This window comes from Elaeis guineensis, chromosome 2 (genome assembly GCF_000442705.2).
Source record: "Elaeis guineensis isolate ETL-2024a chromosome 2, EG11, whole genome shotgun sequence".
NCBI classification, from domain to species: domain Eukaryota; kingdom Viridiplantae; phylum Streptophyta; class Magnoliopsida; order Arecales; family Arecaceae; genus Elaeis; species Elaeis guineensis.
The window spans coordinates 13,577,899-13,596,212 of NC_025994.2; positions in this window are offsets into that span (position 1 = coordinate 13,577,899).

The window sequence follows — 18,314 nt, forward strand, 5'->3', positions numbered from 1 at the left end:
GAGATTTATTTTTTCATGCCAAATTATCCCAACCAAACAGGACCTAAGTGAAACAATCCCATCCATTCCTAAATATAAGTTTTATTCAAACTTGGTGATGGTGGATACACTGCTCCATGGGATTATATAAAGAAACAACAACCATGACAAAAACAGGAAGCACAGGGAAGTAAACCATCTAATTGCAGCTATCCTACTTGATAGCAGGATTGGCAGCAAGACTGAGAACACTTTCTTTAGGAGGTGCACTGCCAGCGGATGCCTTGAGCTGAAGATGGTTAATCCTCTCTTTGATATGACCGAGTAACTCTGATGATGCTTGCCAATACTCCATCATTTCCTTTAGATTAAGATTGTCTAAATTTATATCCAGGCTCTAAGGCTTCCCTTCTTTCCTCTTTTTAAGAAGCTCTTCAACAATTTTGTCCTTTTTTCTCTCAACTTCAAGTTTACTCTGTAGGTGAAGTTCTAGCTGAACATTTTCAAGTTGGAATTTATGCAATTCTTTTTCAAGCATAGTCACCTGTTGATATAAATCTGAGATTGCATTTGAGCCTTGTCCATCTACACTGGATGAAGGATCATAGGGAGTATGGGAAAAAGGGTCGTCTTCCATCTTCTTGGTTTTGGATTTTTGGTACACTCTATTCATAGTAATTATAAGAGATTTTGCTTAATCAGGGCCACATATGGGTTTGGGTGAGCAAAGAAGGTGATATTTTTCTAAGATATGGTATTAATGGTGTTGGTTAGCACCATGGATAAACAAGTTTCAAGTGCATAGTTCCGCATTAGATTTTCTATGCTAAGCATCCTTTCTACCATCCATCAACACTAAAAAAATTTTCATGCAAGATAAATAAGGTATGAAGATTTGTGCGCATGATAATAGAGCTAGAGATGAATGGTAAGTGGGTTGTCCAGCATAAAAAACCTCCTACATGATCTCGTACATAAAACTTGATCCCTCAGATCCAGAAGGGAACAATAAAGATAGAAATTTCCTTCTATATGCAAAAGGATAGGCTTGATTAGGGACTTTCTGCATTGGTTTAGGTGAGCAAGGAAAGTGAAATCTTTCTAGGATATGGTCTTAATGATTGTCGGTGTTGCGGCCAATCTCCTCATTGCCTGATCGCCGGAAACGAACGCCTGTAAAAGAAAAGTCCACACTGACCAGAGGCGGCTCTGGCGGGGACCCTCCGATGGTCAAGTCAGAGAGGAGACTAGGCAACAGTGAAAAGAAAACAAGGATCTCAACGAGAGAGGGAAAGAGAGAGAGAGAGGGGGCAAGCCCAAGAGTTTCGAAGGGACCTCTAGCACTGTTGCCTTCCCCGATATATATAGTGGAGCGTGGTATGGCGCCGTCATTAATGGCGTGGATAATTGAAGAATTGTCAATTCACTGCAGACTGTCAGAGTCACCGTGAAGGTGTCACATCACCGTGGGGCTGTCAAATCGCTAGGGTTGACCCACGCCTTGGGTGGGATAATGCCTCTAGGCGGCAGTGCCGCATGCTGTTGTCAGGACTTACAGTCTCTGGCAGTAGTACGATGATTGGAGGAGTCGACCGACCTTAGGTCGGTGGCCAGCTGAGGGGCGTCGGGTGGAGATTCGGACCCCTCCGTCGATCAGTCGGGCACGTCGCGGGAGTCGGGCATCGGACCCCCTGGTGCGGTCGGTCGGGAGGGCGGAAAAGGTCTGTCCGACCGACATATCCTCGATCGGTAGAAAGCCGTCGATCGATCGGTAATGGTACCCGACGATCGGTCGATCGATCGGTCGGTCGGTCGGGCATGCCCGATTATAAGTCGGCATGAGCGGGGTCGGTCGGTATTCCCCAACAGTTGCCCCCCTCCACTCCTGAGTCGGACGATGCGCTGGCCGATGTCTTCGTTTGGGCAGTAACGCTGGGCGAAAAGGAGTGGATCCACAGTGTGCCAAGTTCCGACCGTACCGTGGGTTGATATGATGTCAGGCGTCTCATGAATGCCGAGCGATTTACTGACGTCAGATGTCCGATCGATGTCAGATGTCCCATCCCGTCGGCGTCAGACGTCCTGTCGGCGCCAGGTGTCATGTCGGTGTCGGACGTCCTGCCGGTGTCGGACGTCCTGTCGGTGTCAGACGTCTCGTCCTATCGGGAAGAAAAACCGTCGTTCCCGCCGCACCTTCAGGGATACGAAACATCGCGGCCTTTACGCCACGTGGCATGCGGCCATTAGGACGGGTTCGTTGGAGCGGATGGAGGTGACGTGGCTCGATCTGAAGACAGGTGCGCCGAACCGTCGAGCCGACGGATGGCTCGGATGACGCCACGTGGTAAGATCTGGGGACTCCTCGTTGGTCGTGCCTTCATCTCGACCGTCGGGGGTACTATATATACAGGGTCGCCCCTATTCAGTTTTTACCCCCCTCATTTTGCTGTCGAGACTCTGCCCTTGTAATCCCTCATTCCAAGTACTCTTCTCCGCTTCCCTTCTTCCTAGGAGTTCCGTCTTCTTCCTTTATAGGTCATCATCACCTTTACCATCTCCTCCTTCTTCATTTCCTGCCATTTTTCTCAGTCCATGGCCAGAACGTCTCCACGAGGTGGTCGGTCAGGAGAGCCGACTGACGACACTCGATCGACCCCGAAGGTGGAGGTCTCTTCACTTTCGGGGCCGAACGTCGATCGGCTCCGGGAGCAATACCGCATCCCAGGGCAGTTTCGGCTGTTCACCCCTGGTGCCGACGGTCGGGTTAACAGCCCGCCTGAGGGCCAGGTGGCCTTCTACGTGGAGAACCTCTGGGCCGGCCTTCGTTTTTCGATCCCGGAGTTTGTCCGAAACATTCTCGACTATTACGGGCTGTGCCCGGCACAACTCGCGTCGAACTCAGTTCGGCTAATAGTCAGCTTTGCGCTTCTGTGTCGGCTTTTGTCGACTGACCTTCGGATCTCCCTCTTTCGAGCCTTCTTCGTCCTCCGACCCCACCCTAAAGCCCGAGGGTGGTGGTACTTCAACCCTCGGAAGGGGCTTTCCTTCATCACTGATCTTCCGTCGTCCATTCACGGATGGAAGAACCAGTTCTTCTTTGCATCATCTTCCACTCCCTGGGGGTTCCCTGTCCGTTGGGAGAATCTCCGAACCGAACCGAATGAGAACAGTCGGATGGAAGCCGAAGATCGGGAAGACTTCCACCGGCTAAAAGATATCTCGGTGCCGAAGCAGAGGGAGCTCGTCACCGAGCAGGCCCTGTACGACGCCGGCCTCAGCCCGATCCCTTGCTTAGGTCGGTTTTTCATTTTTCTTCTCATTTTTCTTCTTTTTATTTTTTCTTTACGGTACTGACCGTCTGTCGTTGTTTGCAGATATACCGTCGAGATCATGACTGACGGCAGCCGACGTACGTCAGTACGCCGTCCGAAAGAGGCCGGCGCAAGGGGCCAGACCGTCGCGGCCTCCCAAGAGGCCCCACGTAGCTCCGCCGAGCGAACCGACTGGGTCGGGGGCGGAGCCCGTCATCGCATTGTCGGTGCCGACAGTGCTTGTCGAAGTCCCGTCCGAGGGACCGTCGGGCGAGGGCACCGCTTCGCCCGAAAGAAGGGCGGTTGAGTCGGTAGATGGCGCGCCGGCCGCCCAGCCGGCAGAGGAGGATCGGGAGGAGTCTCACGAACCCGAGCGACCAGCGCCCGCTGCTGCCGCATCGTCGGTCGAGACTCGGTCGGGCTCAAGCCTGCCGTCCATCTCCGACGTCAGGGCCTGGGCGTCCGGCCGAGGGAAGGCCCCCATGGCGTCGGGCGATGAAGGACGATCGGCCGGCGGAGGATCGACCAACTTCCCACTCCCCGAAGGTGCGTCGGGCCTGGCCAACCACGACTTGGCCAGGAGACTGTGCCAGGCGCTCCTTCTTCCTGCCGACATCGAGGCAATGAAGAACCAGCGTGTCTCCGACATGCTGTCTTCATTCTATCCGATGATGATCCGGGTGAGTTTCTCTTTTCTTTGCCTTCAATGTAGTTCCCGTAAGCTCGGTCTCCTGACGGTCGGTTTCGTTTTGTGCAGCTGGTCTTCAACATATCCGAGCTAGAGGCCGGATATCGGAAGTTCGGTGACATGCGCACGGCTTGGAGAGACAAGGTCGCGGCCGTTGAAGCCGACAAGGTCAGCCTAGTCGACCAGCTGCAATAGTCGGTCGAACGGGAGGGCCGACTTGAGGGGGAGGTCTCCCGACTTACGGAGGAGGTCTCCTGACTCAAGGGAGCCTTGGCGACGTCGGAGCTGCAGTCGGCCCGGGACGACGCGAAGAAGAAGTTTCGGACCGTCCGTCAGCTTCGGCACGAGCGAGATAGCTTCACCAAGGAGCTGGAGGCTGACCGCGAGCAGCTCCGAGTAAGCCTCAGAAATCTTGCCAAGGCCGAAGAAGGTTTGTCCATCACCCAGGCCGATGCAGACATCGTGAAGGCCGAAGCAGAGTCGGCGAAGGAGGCCATGGGTCGGGCCGTCGAAGACTTTCGTGACTCGGAAGAGTACCGAGAAGAGCTTCTGGGGAGCGGCTTCCTTTCGTATCGGGTCGGGTACGAGGATACTCGGAAAGCCATTCGAAGCCTGTACCCGGAGCTTGATCTTAGCAGCATAGTTCTGCCAGAGTCGGAGGCCCCAGCTGCGGAGGAGACGGCCGAACCAGTATCGAAAGGCCTTTCCACCAGGGCGCAAGCCGAAGAAGATGCAGAGCGAGCTACTGAAGATCAGGCGGCCCCGACTGCTGAAGCCAGAGCGAGTTCGCCGACCGTCCCCCATCATTATCCAGTGGAGGAGGCCGACTCCGAGGACTAGTCGGTTTTCCATTTTTGTTTTTCCTTTTGCTCCGGCTTGTACTCGGACTTTGGCCCAACTTTGTAAGCTTATTTTGAACTTCAATGAAATCAAAGTCAAAGTTTTTTGGACTTGAACTTTTTCTTTCTGCATGTCTTTCCTTTTTCCATGTGTTGTGGAATGCATTTGAACACGTGAGTTGCTAACCCATATAGATCAGTTAGGATGTTCGGTAATTCATGCCGCCACGAAGGTAGAACAAGTCCCGACTTTGGATCGATCTTTTGATGATCGAAGGCTTAAGTCGGGCGTCCTTCGTCCGGCTGTGAGTCGGGCGTCCTTCGCCCGACTGTGAGTCGGGCGCACCTGTCGAGCCAAAAACCGATCGACTGTCGGATGGAACTTGGCAGTCGGGTCTCTTCCGACGCATTCAGTCGGATGTCGTCCGACGCATTTAGTCGGGGGAGCGATGATAAGTCGAATCCCGATACCCTTGTGTCGGGTACTTATACTGCGCCACATGATATACGGTGGTAAGCCGAATATCTTTCGGCCGGCTGTAGCTCGGTCGGTGAGTCATGAATGCGACAGTGGTCGCATCGTGCGATAGACGATGGTAAGCCAAATATCCTTCGATCGGCCGTAGCTCGGTCGGTAAGTCGCGACGGCAGTCATGCAGGCGTTTCGCCTTTCTTTGGTCGGGGCTCAATCGGTAAGTTAGCCGATCGTTTGGCCCGAAAGTTCGACCGTAGAAGGAGTGTCAACTCCCGTTGCCGCGGACGGTTCGGCCCTTGAGAGCGTCCGATGCATCATCGACGATCAAGCCATCGGTTCCATGCAGACATTAAGTCAGAGTCGGGATGTCGGGACTCGGCCTTTTTGGCGAGCGCCGATCGTCAGTCGAAGAGTGAAAACTCCAAAATTTGGAACTGGATTTGCATTTCGAATGAACAGGTACAAAGTTCATTGGTGATACAACTTCAGGTTGTCAGCGTTTCAGGTCCGAAGAATCGGCTTCCCTTCCAGAGTTTCCAGTCGGTAAGCCCTTGGCCCGTAGGTGTCCGCCATCGCATAGGGCCCTTCTCAATTCGGAGCCAGCTTCCCTTGGTCCAGGGGCTTCGAGACTTCCGCCTTTCTCAGGACCAAGTCTCCAGGCCTGAAAAGCTTAGGCTTGACCTTGGCGTTGTAATATCAGGCTACTCTCTGTCGGTATGAAGCCATGCGAAGTTGAGCCTCGTTTCGTAGTTCGGGGAGGAGGTGTAGGTCGGCTCTCCGACAATCAGAGTTGTTCGGCTCCTGATACTGCTCGACCCTAGTTGATGGCAGCCCGATCTCGAGCGGTATCATTGCCTCCGTCCCATAGGCCAAACTGAAAGGCGACTCTCCGATCGAAATGTGGGGGGTCGTTCGGTAAGCCCATAGGACGGAGTTCAATTCGTCGACCCAGAGGCCTTTGGCTTCATGTAGTCAGGTTTTGAGCCCGTGTAGTATGGTCCGGTTGGTCACCTCGACTTCGCCATTGGACTGTGGGTGCCCGACTGAAGTCAGTCGGTGCGTGATGTGAAACCTCGCGCAGAAGTCTCTGAAGTCTTGGTTATCGAATTGTCACCCATTGTCGGTGATAATGGTATGCGGTAGTCCGAACCTGAAGATGATGAACTTCTGAACGAAGTCCTCCATCTTGCGCTTGGTAATCTGCGTCAGGGGCTCGGCTTCCACCCATTTGATGAAGTAGTCGATAGCTACGACTATGAACTTCCTTTGGCCCGATGCCGGAGGGAAGGGACCAAGAATGTCGACTCCCCACTGAGCGAAGGGCCATGGGGCGACGATAGGGGTGATTTGACCGGCTGGTCGGTGTTGTACGTTGGCATACTTCTGGCATGGTTCGTACTTTCGGACCAACTCAGCCGCATCCTTCCTCATGGTGGGTCAATAGTAACCCTACCGCAGGACCTTGTAGGCTAAGGATTTGCCCCCCAAGTGACTCCCGCAGATTCCTTCGTGCACCTCTCTGAGTGCGTAATCTGCGTCGGTCGGTCCCAAACACCTGAGCAAGGGAAGGGAGAACGACCTTTTGTAGAGTCGGCCGTCCATGATCACATATTGGGAGGCCGACCATCGGAGCCGCCTGGCCTCCGTGGGATCTTCAGGGCTGATCCCGTCGGTCAGGAACCGAACAATCAGATCCATCCAGCTTGGTTCGACCATCAGTTGTAGCACATCTTCGACCTTGTCAATGCTCGGCTGCTCGAGATTCTCCACGAACGTCCGGCCCAAGGAGTCGAAAGCCGAGGTTGCCAGCCTGGAGAGTGCGTCGGCCCGGGCGTTCTCCGACCTAGAGATGTGGGAAATCTCAAAATACCCGAGGTGCGTTACGAGATCCTTCACTTTCTGAAGATATTTTGCCATGGCTGGATCCCACACCTCGAATTTGCCTTTGACCTGCCCCACGATCAGCTGAGAGTCAGAGAATGCCCGGAGGCTGTCGATCCCAAGTTCCCTTGCCATCCTCAAGACGGCGAGGAGCGCTTCATACTCGGCTTGATTATTGGAGGCTTTGAAGTCGAATCGGAGGGCGTACTCGGTGACTACCCCATCCGAGTTGGTGAGCAGGAACCCAGCCCCGCTCCCTTGAGCGTTTGAAACTCCGTCGATGTGCAGTACCCAGGTGGAGACCGGGTCAGGCTCGAAGATCGTGCCTTGTCTGGGGTCCAGGTCTTCCGACCCTTTGTCGGTCGTCGGGCATTCTGCGATGAAGTTGGCTAGGACCTGGGCATTTAAGGCAGGTCGTGGTCGGTACTGTATGTCGAACTCGCTGAGCTTCATTGTCCACTTTGTCAGTCATCCCGATGTGTCGGGTCGGCGCAATATCGCCCTCAGGGGCTGGTTGGTGAGAACCACAATGGCATGCGCCTGGAAGTATGGGCGGAGTCGCTGCGCGGAGACGGTCAGGGCGAAAATCATCTTTTCCGTCTCTGAATACCGGGCTTCGGCGCCGCGGAGCACTTTGCTGGTATAGTAGATAGGCTGATGAGTTCGGCTCTCATTTTCCCTGACGAGCACCGAACTAACCGCCTCAAGGGAAGTGGCCAAATAGAGATACAATGTCTCCCCGACCTCTGGCTTCACAAGCAACGACGGAGAAGCTAGGTACCCCTTCAGCTCCTCGAAGGCCCGTTGGCACTCATCCGACCAAGAGAAGCCCTTTGCCTCCCTCAGGGTTTTGAAGAATGGGAGGCATCTTTCGGCCGACCGAGAAATGAATCTACTGAGAGCAATGATCTTTCCGTTCAGCTGCTGGACCTCCCTCTTGGTGTTCGGATGGCGCATGTCAATGATTGCCTTGATTTTCTCAGGGTTAGCCTCGATTCCTTGTTGAGAAATGAGGAATCCGAGAAACTTCCCCAAGGTCACTCCAAAAGCGCACTTAGTCGGATTCAGCTTCATTCGATGTTGTCGTAGAGTGCGAAAAGTCTCTTCGAGGTCTCGAACATGGTCTGCAGTCTGCGCATTTTTTACCAGCATGTCGTCCACGTATACTTCCATATTGCGCCCGATCTGATTTTTGAAGATCTTATTGACAAGTCGTTGGTAGGTGGCACCGGCGTTCTTCAGTCCGAAGGGCATTACTCGGTAGCAGTAGAGGCCCTTGGGGATCACGAAGGCAGTGTCCTCCTCATCTTCGGGCACCATCCGGATCTGGTTGTACCCGATGAAGGCGTCCATGAAGCTGAGCAGTCGAAATCCGGACGTCGCATCCACCAGCTGGTCGATCTTTGGAAGCGGAAAGCTGTCTTTTGGACAGGCCCGATTCAAGTCGGTGTAGTCAATACAAATCCTCCACTTTTCGTTGGCTTTCTTGACCATGACAACATTGGTGAGCCAATCAGGATATGTGGCTTCTCTGATGAAGCCCGTCTCGAGTAGCTTGTCCACTTCTTCATCGATGACCTTCTGTCTCTCGGGAGCAAAAGACCTTTTCTTCTGCCTCACCGGCCTCATCGTCGGATCGATGTTGAGTCGGTGCGTTATTGTCTCCGGGGGGATACCCGACATATCTGCTGCCGACCAAGCAAATATGTCGGCGTTGGCCTTCAGCAGCTCCGTCAACCGTTGTCGTTTTGGGTTGGGTAGTTGAGACCCGACCCATACCTTTCGGTCAGAATTTTCTGCTATCGAGATTGACACGAGTTGTTCGGCCGGTGAGCCCCGTTCTTCCTTCTCCCGTTGGTCTAGTTTGTCGATCGTCAGGGTGCCCTTCAATTCGTTGCTTTGAGCGGAGATCTGGAAGCATCGGCGAGCGAGCTGTTGGTCTCCGCGCATCTCTCCGACCCCATTTTTGGTCAGAAACCGAACCAAGAGATGATACGTCGAGACAATCGCCTTGAGGGCGTTTAGTCCGGGTCTTCCAAGTATGGCGTTATAGGCCGAAGGTACTTGGACAATCGCAAAAGTCAAATGAACCGTGCTTTGTCGTGGTTCGGTGCCGACCGTCACGGGCAGGGTAATTTCACCTTCCGTCGCGATGACGTCTCCGGCGAAGCCTATCAAGGGCGTAGGGACCCTCTTGAATCGGTCGGTTGATAGTCACATCCGGGAGAAGGTCGAGTAAAACAAAACATTCGTTGAACTTCCATTATCTACAAAAATTCTTTTTACATCGTAGTTCGCTATCGTTGCCGAGACAATAACAGCGTCGTCGTGGGGAGTTTGGATGCCCCGAACGTCTTCTTCCGTAAAAGTAATCACGTCGTCCGGGCGCAGCCTCTTCGTGGGCTCCCCTCCAGCAGACATCCCCGGGCCAAGTCGTTTGAAAATCATATTGATGACCCCAGCCGTTGGCCGATTAGTCATCGCTTCTTCAGTCGGTTGGGGTCGTCGATCGACGACTGGTTGAGTCGGCGGGTTTCTCCGAAATTTACTGAGATACCCTCAGCGGATGAGAGCTTCGATCTCATCCTTAAGCTGGATGCATTGCTCGGTATTGTGGCCGTGGCCCCGGTGGAATCGGCAGTACTTTCATCGGTCGAGGCCTTTTGCCTTCAGAGGCGGAGGCCATCGCAGGTATTCTTCCTCCTCGATCTCCATCAAAATCTGTGCACGGGGAGCAGAGAGAGGAGTGTAGGAGTCATACCTGGGGCGTGTCGGCCTTGAAGTCTGTCGTCGGGGCGACTTCTGGTTTCGTCACGGAGGCGAGACCCGACCGTCGGTCGGGGGCCTGCTAGGTTCGGCAGGGTCCCGACCCTTCCTTCACTTTTTCTTCGGACCTTTGAACTCGATCGAGCGCCGGTCGGAGGCTCCTTCATCTGCACACATGTACTTGTACGCGCGCTCCAATAATTCGGCATACGTCCGAGGGAGGGTCTTGTCCAGGGAGTAAGTGAATCGGGATACCCTCAGCCCCCGTTTCATGGCCGAGATAGCCATGTCTTCGTTGAGATCCCGGACCTCAAGCGTGGCCGCATTGAATCGCGCCACGAAGTGTCGGAGCATCTCATTTTCTCCCTGTTTGAGGAAGAAAAGGCTGTCCGACATTCGCGGCGGCTTCCGACTGGTGCTGAAGTGAGCCACGAAAGAGTGCTCGAGCTGTCCGAAGGAGTGGATACTTTCCGATCGAAGATCGGAGTACCAGGCCCTGGCAGCTTTGCGGAGCATGGCGGGGAAGCCAATGCAAAAGAGAGCATCGGTTGCCCCCTGAATCGTCATGAGAGCTTTGTAGCTCTCCAGATGGTCGATTGGGTCGGTGGAGCCGTCGTAGGGCTCCACATGCGGTATCTTGAACCGACTGGGGATCGGCTCATCGAGAATGAGTTGAGAGAGAGGTTGGGCGGTCTGGAAGTCGACGTCGTTTGAAAACTTCTGCTCGTCCACCTGCAGCTGCGCGAGCCGACGGTCGATTTCTTCGAACCTGCGTTCGTAGTCGTCTGTCCGTCGGTGCTGGGAGACCCCAGGAGTGGAGTCTCCGGAAGAGTCCGAGAGAGAGGCGGACGGCGTTCGCGGTCGCTTCTCCTTCCTCGCTCGTTCCAGCTAGGAGGGAGAATGCTGGCGGGACCGATGGGCATCGCGCCGCGGCCGCCCCTCCTCCTCTCTGTGGGAGCACTGTGGCAGGCACTCCTGTGGAGGCGACGGAGATCGACGCGGGCGCCGGCGGCTGCTCCTGGAGGGCATCGAATGCGCCATCGGTTGCCCGACCGGTGATGGCGGCAGCTGGACCGGCTGTTGCTGAAGGCTTTTGACCGCGTCTGTCAGCACGGTCATCTGCCGTACGATCGTCACGATCTGTGCCTCCGTGGTCACCACGGGTGCGGAGAGCTGGGTTCCACCGCGGAGGGTGGAGGAGAGGCCTCTTCCCGACGGGAAGAGCGCCTCGCCGATCCAGTGACCCTCGATTGCTCAGCTCTTGTCTTTGTCATCTTGAATTCTGTGGGGGGTCACAGTTCCTGGTGCTGTCGATGAAGCACCAACCCATCACTATGAGCGTCGCTTGCCCCTACCTGGCGCGCCAATCTGTTGCGGCCAATCCCCTCGTCGCCTGGTCGTCGGAAACGAGTGCCTGCAAAAGAAAAGTCCGTATTGACCGGAGGCGGCTCCGGCGGGGACCCTCCGACGGTCAAGTCAGAGAGGAGACTAAGCAACAGTGAAAAGAAAACAAGGAGCTCAACGAGAGAGGAAAAGAGAGAGAGAGGGGGCAAGCCTAAGAGTTTCGAAGGGACCTCTAGCACTGTTGCCTTCCCCGATATATATAGTGGAGCGTGGTATGGCGCCGTCATTAATGGCGCGGACAATTGAAGAATTGTCAATTCACTGCAGACTGTCAGAGTCACCATGAAGGTGTCACATCGCCGTGGGGCTGTCAAATCGCTAGGGTTGACCCATGCCTTGGGTGGGATAATGCCTCTAGGCGGCAGTGCCGTATGCTGTTGTCAGGACTGATAGTCTCTGGCAGTAGTACGGTGATTGGAGGAGTCGACCGACCTTAGGTCGGTGGCCAGCTGAGAGGCGTCGGGTGGAGATTCGGACCCCTCCGTCGGTCAGTCAGGCATGTCGCGGGAGTCGAACATCGGACCCCCTGGTGCGGTCGGTCGGGAGGGCGGAAAAGGTCTGCCCGACCGACATATCCTCGGTCGGTAGAGAGCCGTCGATCGGTCGGTAATGGCACCCGACGATCGGTCGGTCGGTCGGTCGGTCGGTCGGGTATGCCCGATTATAAGTCGGCATGAGCGGGGTCGGTCGGTATTCTCCAACAGTCGGCTTGCACCAAGGCTAATGAAGTTTCAGGTGAGCAATTCGATACTACATTTTCTATGTGCAGCATCTCTTCTACCCAAGGATGGAAATCAGGTTGGATCAGGTCAGCTGTAGTCAAGTCTGCTCAAATATAGGTGGGTAACAAATTTGTCAACCCAAAACGGACCTATTCACTAAACAGGTCAAAAATCCATAAATGAACTTGATTGTTTTATAAAACAAATAGCTGACTTTACTAGCATGATCCATCTAATAAATGGGTCAAATCAAAAGGTAAATAGGTTGTTGCCCAGACTAACAAATAGATCAAATCAATTCTGGGGTCTACTTTGTTACATTTGAAATATGTAAAAGAACGACTTTCAAGTGAGGTTTTACCAAAGAAATTTTTAACAGATTTTTATTTTCTTAAGAGATTAAATCCAATTCTAACTTTATTTAAAACAGTCTTTTGATTATTTAACATTCATTGAAGTTTTCGTGATCCAAGGATAAAATTTTCAAACATATGCTTCAATAATTCAATTTTTTTTCTTAATTTCTCATTCTTTTCAACCAAAAATTTTTTAGATTTAGAAAGAATTTCTTCTTCTTCAACTATAGCCTTCTTTTCTTTCAAATGAACTTCTTTTTCAATTAATATTTTATTCTTTTCTTCAACAAAAAATAAATTAGACTTTTTGAGTTCTTTATTTTTCAATCCCAACTTTTTAAATTCATCTATTAAATTATTGAAGGTTTCAAATAACTCATCAAAAGTAAAATCGGAAGAGTTATTAATATTTACCTCATCGTCCTTGGCTATGAAACAAGAAGTTGCAATATTTTCTTCTTCTTTCTCATTTTTCTCATCTTTGCCTTGCTCCCCCTTAATCAATATTTTTTTCTTTTGTTTCTCTTTCTTTTTCTTTTCATCCTCATGAGCCGCGAGGCATAAGTTGGGGAGTTCTTCCTTATTTTCTTTGAAGCTTGATTCTTCGTTTTGATTTGCTCCCTCATAGATTACTTGCAATTTATCCCAAATTTATTTCACTGAAATGCAAGAAGATATTATGTTAAATTTATTTATATCCAAAGAACAATAAAGCATATTCATAGCCTTAGCATTTAGTTGGATCATTTTTTTATTATACTTAATTAATGCATTGAGGATGTATGAGTCATCGATTATAATCTTCCATAAATTATAATCATATACTTGTATGAAGATTTTCATCCTGGCTTTTTAATAGATATAATTTGAGCCATTAAAAAATGATGGTCAATCTATAGAATAGTCTTCAATAAGCAAAGACTCAAATTTGGTTGTCATGATCTTTCGCTCAAGATCGATAGGTTAATAAATAATATTAGAGCACCTACTTTGATATCACTTGTTGTCCAAAAATATAGCAATCCAAGAGGGGGTTGAATTGGATTCTTTAAAAATTTAAACTAAATCAAAATCCAAACAAATATGTACTTTAATTTAAGGTTAACTTGAGTGATCGTGTAGAATTTATATGTGTAGTAGCGGATATAAACTAATGAAACCAAAGCAAGAATATAAAGCAAGCAAAATAAATCACAACATAAATACAAGATAATTTATCGTGATTCGGTGCAATCTCGCACCTATGTCCACTCTCCAAGAGCTCTTTAAAAATTTTATTATAATATCTCTGATTACAGTGCATTTATTTTAGCCAGGCTCATAAACTAATTCAGTTGGATTTTTGAGATCACTAATCACAATCTTACATCGATTATTTTTTGAGCTCACAATCAATCCAGTCGATTTTACGGGCTCACCAGTCAAAATCTAACAAGTCCAAATTTGAGGTTAGACGAGCCTAATCCCTAAGTTTCTTTTCTTCAAAAAAAATTTATAAAGAAAATAAAATACAAGATATGAAAATTTAGCTCAAAATAAAAACAGAATTTAAACTCTTTTAAAGTCTGAAGTAGAACCTGAGGAATTGCTTTTTGAAGCTCAACTTCTCTTCAAATGATACTTGAGAAAATGTACTCGAAAGTGGAGAAAATCTTTCTCAATAGCCCTCTGAATTCAGAGCATAAATCCCTTTCTTTTTTCTTTCCAAAGATATGCAATGATGCTCTTATAAAAAAATATGTTTCTTACTTTATTTCCCTTTCTCTTGCTTTTTAATTTGATTCTCTAGCTTTTAATAGGCTTGATTTTGACTAGAGAATGAGTTTTGGCTGTTGAAAAGCTTAGACTAGCCATTGGAGTAAAAGACTAGCCGTTTAAAGATTTGTAAAAAATTAACCATTAGTACAGCCCTGGGCTTGGGGTGGACTCCAATTTCTCAGGGATCGACTCCAGCTATCCTGAGATCAATTCTAATTATTTTGAGATCGACTCCTGAATATTCTAAAACTTAAAATCTCTTTATTTTCATCCTATTTTAGAGTAAGAGTCGGCTCCTAACCTCTTGGAGTTGACTCCTATGAGCCAGATTTATAGAGTTTTATTCTTTGAAGTACTTTAACTTGGCATCCTCGAGGAAATCTTTTCTATAGGTGAATTCTTTAATTTAAGCATATAAAAACTCCTATATTGATCCTTGAAATATATGATTAGTATCAATTATACTCAACATTTTGGAATCATCAAAATCAATCACAAGATCAACAATCTCTTTCTTTTTGATGATGATAAAATTTTGAGTATATACACAATAAAGTATATAATATATTTTAATTAATCTTCTAATATGATTTATGAAGTAAATAAATAAGTACTTGAAGACATATACTTTATGAATATTTTAATTCATCTTAAATTTAGATTTTAAGCATTGATATATGATATTCAATTTAAATAATTCAAGTATAGCATATACTCAATATATCTTCTCTTCCTTTTTGATAGCATCAAAAAGTGTAAGGAGGGATCAAAGATATCATCAAAATCAATTCAAGTTTAAATATTTTCACATTCAATTTTTAGAATTTGAATTGAATTTTCTTCCTTTCAAATTTAACTTGAATTCAACTTTTAAATTCAGATTGAATTTTTTTTTGAAATAATATAGTTTTTTTAAAAAATATTTCTCTCTCTTTTTGAATAAAATAGATGCATCAAGTAGATTCTTAATTTTAGTTACAAAATTACTTTAAACTTGCAAGATCCAAAAGAGATAGAGCTTTACAAAATTAAGCATGTTGAGTAGATGATTTAAAGTAAAACATAAGATGCATTTAATTTTACAAAAATTATTTTTTTCTCTTCTTGAGAAGTATCAGATAATTTGATGTATAAATGTATCAATCTTTAGAATTTATCTTAAAGATATAATGTCAAAGCTATACAAGATATATTTGAGACAAAGCAATCTTTTTGTTTTGCCAAAAGATAAATAACTAAAGTATAGGATAATAATAATCTGTTTGATACCAATTATAAAAATTATGATACCAGTTATTAAAGTATTTAATTGAAAAAGATGAATCGATAAATTTAGATCAAAATGATAAATCACTTTGAATTGATACTAATAGATCATTAAAAATAAATTATAAAGAGATATTTTATTTTTCAATAAGAATATTTCTTCCTTTTCTTTAGAAAATATCACTTAATTAAGTTTAACAAAAAATATAAAATTTTTGAATTTGTATCAAATGATATTTATCTAGAATATAGCTTTGCAAAATCAGATTTGAGATAAAAACATTCTTCTCTTTTTACCAAAAAATAAATCAATGGAATACAAGGCAAATAAGTTGTTTGATATCCCTTGCTTAAAACTAATTTTTTTTTAAAATATTTAGCTTTAAGGATAAATGATAGCTTCCTTGAGATATTTTGCTTGATATTAATTTCAGAAGATTTAATAAAAATATTTTTAAATTTATTTTTGATATCAATCAATCAGAATAAAGTATGAATATTCACTTTTAAGATCAAAAATAATTTTTTGATATCAATTAATTATCAAAAAAAATGATGATAGAATCAAATCATGCAAAGTATGAATAAATATATGATTGCTCAAATCAAAGCACAAATCTTCACTAATAAATTCTTTTTTAAGAATAATAATATTTTTCCAAAATAAGTCAAAAAATAAATAGAACAATAAGAGTGTATAAAATGATTATCAATAATTTTTATTTTTATCAATATGATTTCTCCTATTAAGTTCCTAAGAAGATTTTTCTTTAAATGTTTCAATAATATTTTCTTCCTCTATTATTCATAATAACAGCTAAAAATTTTAATTTTCTTACTTCTCTCCCTATTTTTAAAAAATTAATGTTAGAAAAAAAATTTATTTTTTTTGATTCTCTACCTTTTTCTTCCAAATTATGCATGCTTAATAAATTTTAAATGAATAAGCCTTACATTTTTCTCTCTCTTAGTTTTATAAAACAAGCACATATTGAGTCAAATAAATAAATATAGAAATTAAATAAATAACATGCATCAAGCATGAGATCTTTTATGATTTGATGACTTATCTTGATGTTTTTCAAAATAGATACTTTTTGAGATATTTCAATAATTACATATTTTATGAGAATGTTAAAAATTAATTTATAAATTTTACATCCAAATATGATCTTATATAATCAAACTTATTTTTAATTAAGTTTTTCAAATAATTGACAACATATGACATGCTGAATTTTAAAGTAAAATTTATACTTATATCAATAAAAATGATACATAGACTTAAGAGAGCATAAAAGTCAATACATCAAGCATTCAAGTCATGAAATAAGATTATTGCAAACACTAAAAAATCATCAAAAAATTAGTTATACTAAATAATTTTAATAATTGGTAATGGTATGATGTAGAGAAGGTTTTGCTTTTATCAAATATCATCACTTATTCACTTTAAGTCATAAGCAACTGTTTTCAAGAATTTACTCCTTTTATATCTTTAGATGCTTGACATACCTACAAAATTACTTCTTAATTTTTGGTACCCAAGCCAACTTGAGTCCAATGGAGTTAGTGCATACGATTTCTCTTGAAATCTAAATTTGTTTAATCAAAATATGGCCAAATCTTTTAGTATTACATTCTAAAATTTTGCGACATACTTTATTATATTTGAAATATGTAAAAGAATAATTTTAAAGAGAGATTTTCTAAAATAAATTTTTAATTAATTTTTATTTTTTTGGAGGATTAAATCTAATTTTAGATTTATTGAAAATAGTCTTTTGATTATTTAATATTAGTCGAAGTTTTTATGATCTAAGGGTAAACTTTTCAAGCATATACTTTAATGATTCAATTTTTTTTCTTAATTTCTCATTCTTTTCAACCAAAAAATTTTAGATTTAGAAAGAACTTCTTCTTCTTCAACTATAGCTTTCTTTTCTTTCAAAAGAACCTCTTTTTCAATCAATATTTTATTCTTTTCTTCAATCAAAAATAAATAAGATTTTTTGAGTTCTTTATTTTTAGTCTCAACTTTTTAAATTCATCCATTAAATCATTGAAGACTTTAAATAACTTATCAAAAGTAAAATCGAAAGATTTATTAATATTTACCTCATCGTTATTAGCAATGAGGCAAGAATTTGTAATATATTTTTTTTCTTTCTTATTTTTCTCATCTTTGCCATGCTCCCTCTTAATCAATACTTTTTTTTCTTTATTTCTTCTTCTTTTTTTCCTTTTCATCCTCATGAGTCATGGAGCATAAGTTGGGGAGTTCTTATTTTCTTTGGAGCATGATTCTTCTTTTTGATTGACTCCCTCATAGATTGCTTGCAATTTATCCCAAATTTGTTTTGCTAAAATGCAAGAAGAAATCATGTTAAGTTTATTTATATCCAAAGAATAATAAAGCATATTCATGGCCTTAACATTTAGTTGGACTGTTTCTTTTTCATACTTAATTAATGCATTGAGGGTATGTGAGTCATCAATTATAATCTTTCATAAATTATAATTATATACTTGTATGAAGATTTTCATCCTAACTTTTCAATAGATATAATTTGAATAATTAAAAAATAATGGTTGATCAAAAAAATGGCCTTCAATAAGCAAGGATTCAAATTAGATTGCTATAATCTTTCACTCAAAATCGATAGATCAACAAATAATATTAAAGCATCTGCTCTGATCCTACTTGTAGTCCAAAAATATCACAACCAAAGAGGGAGGATGAATTAGATTTTTTAAAAATTTAAATTAAATCAAAGTTTAAACAAAAATGTGCTTAAATTTCAACTTAACTTGAGTGATTGATTGTGTAGATTTATATGTGCAGCAGCGAATATAAACTAATGAAAGT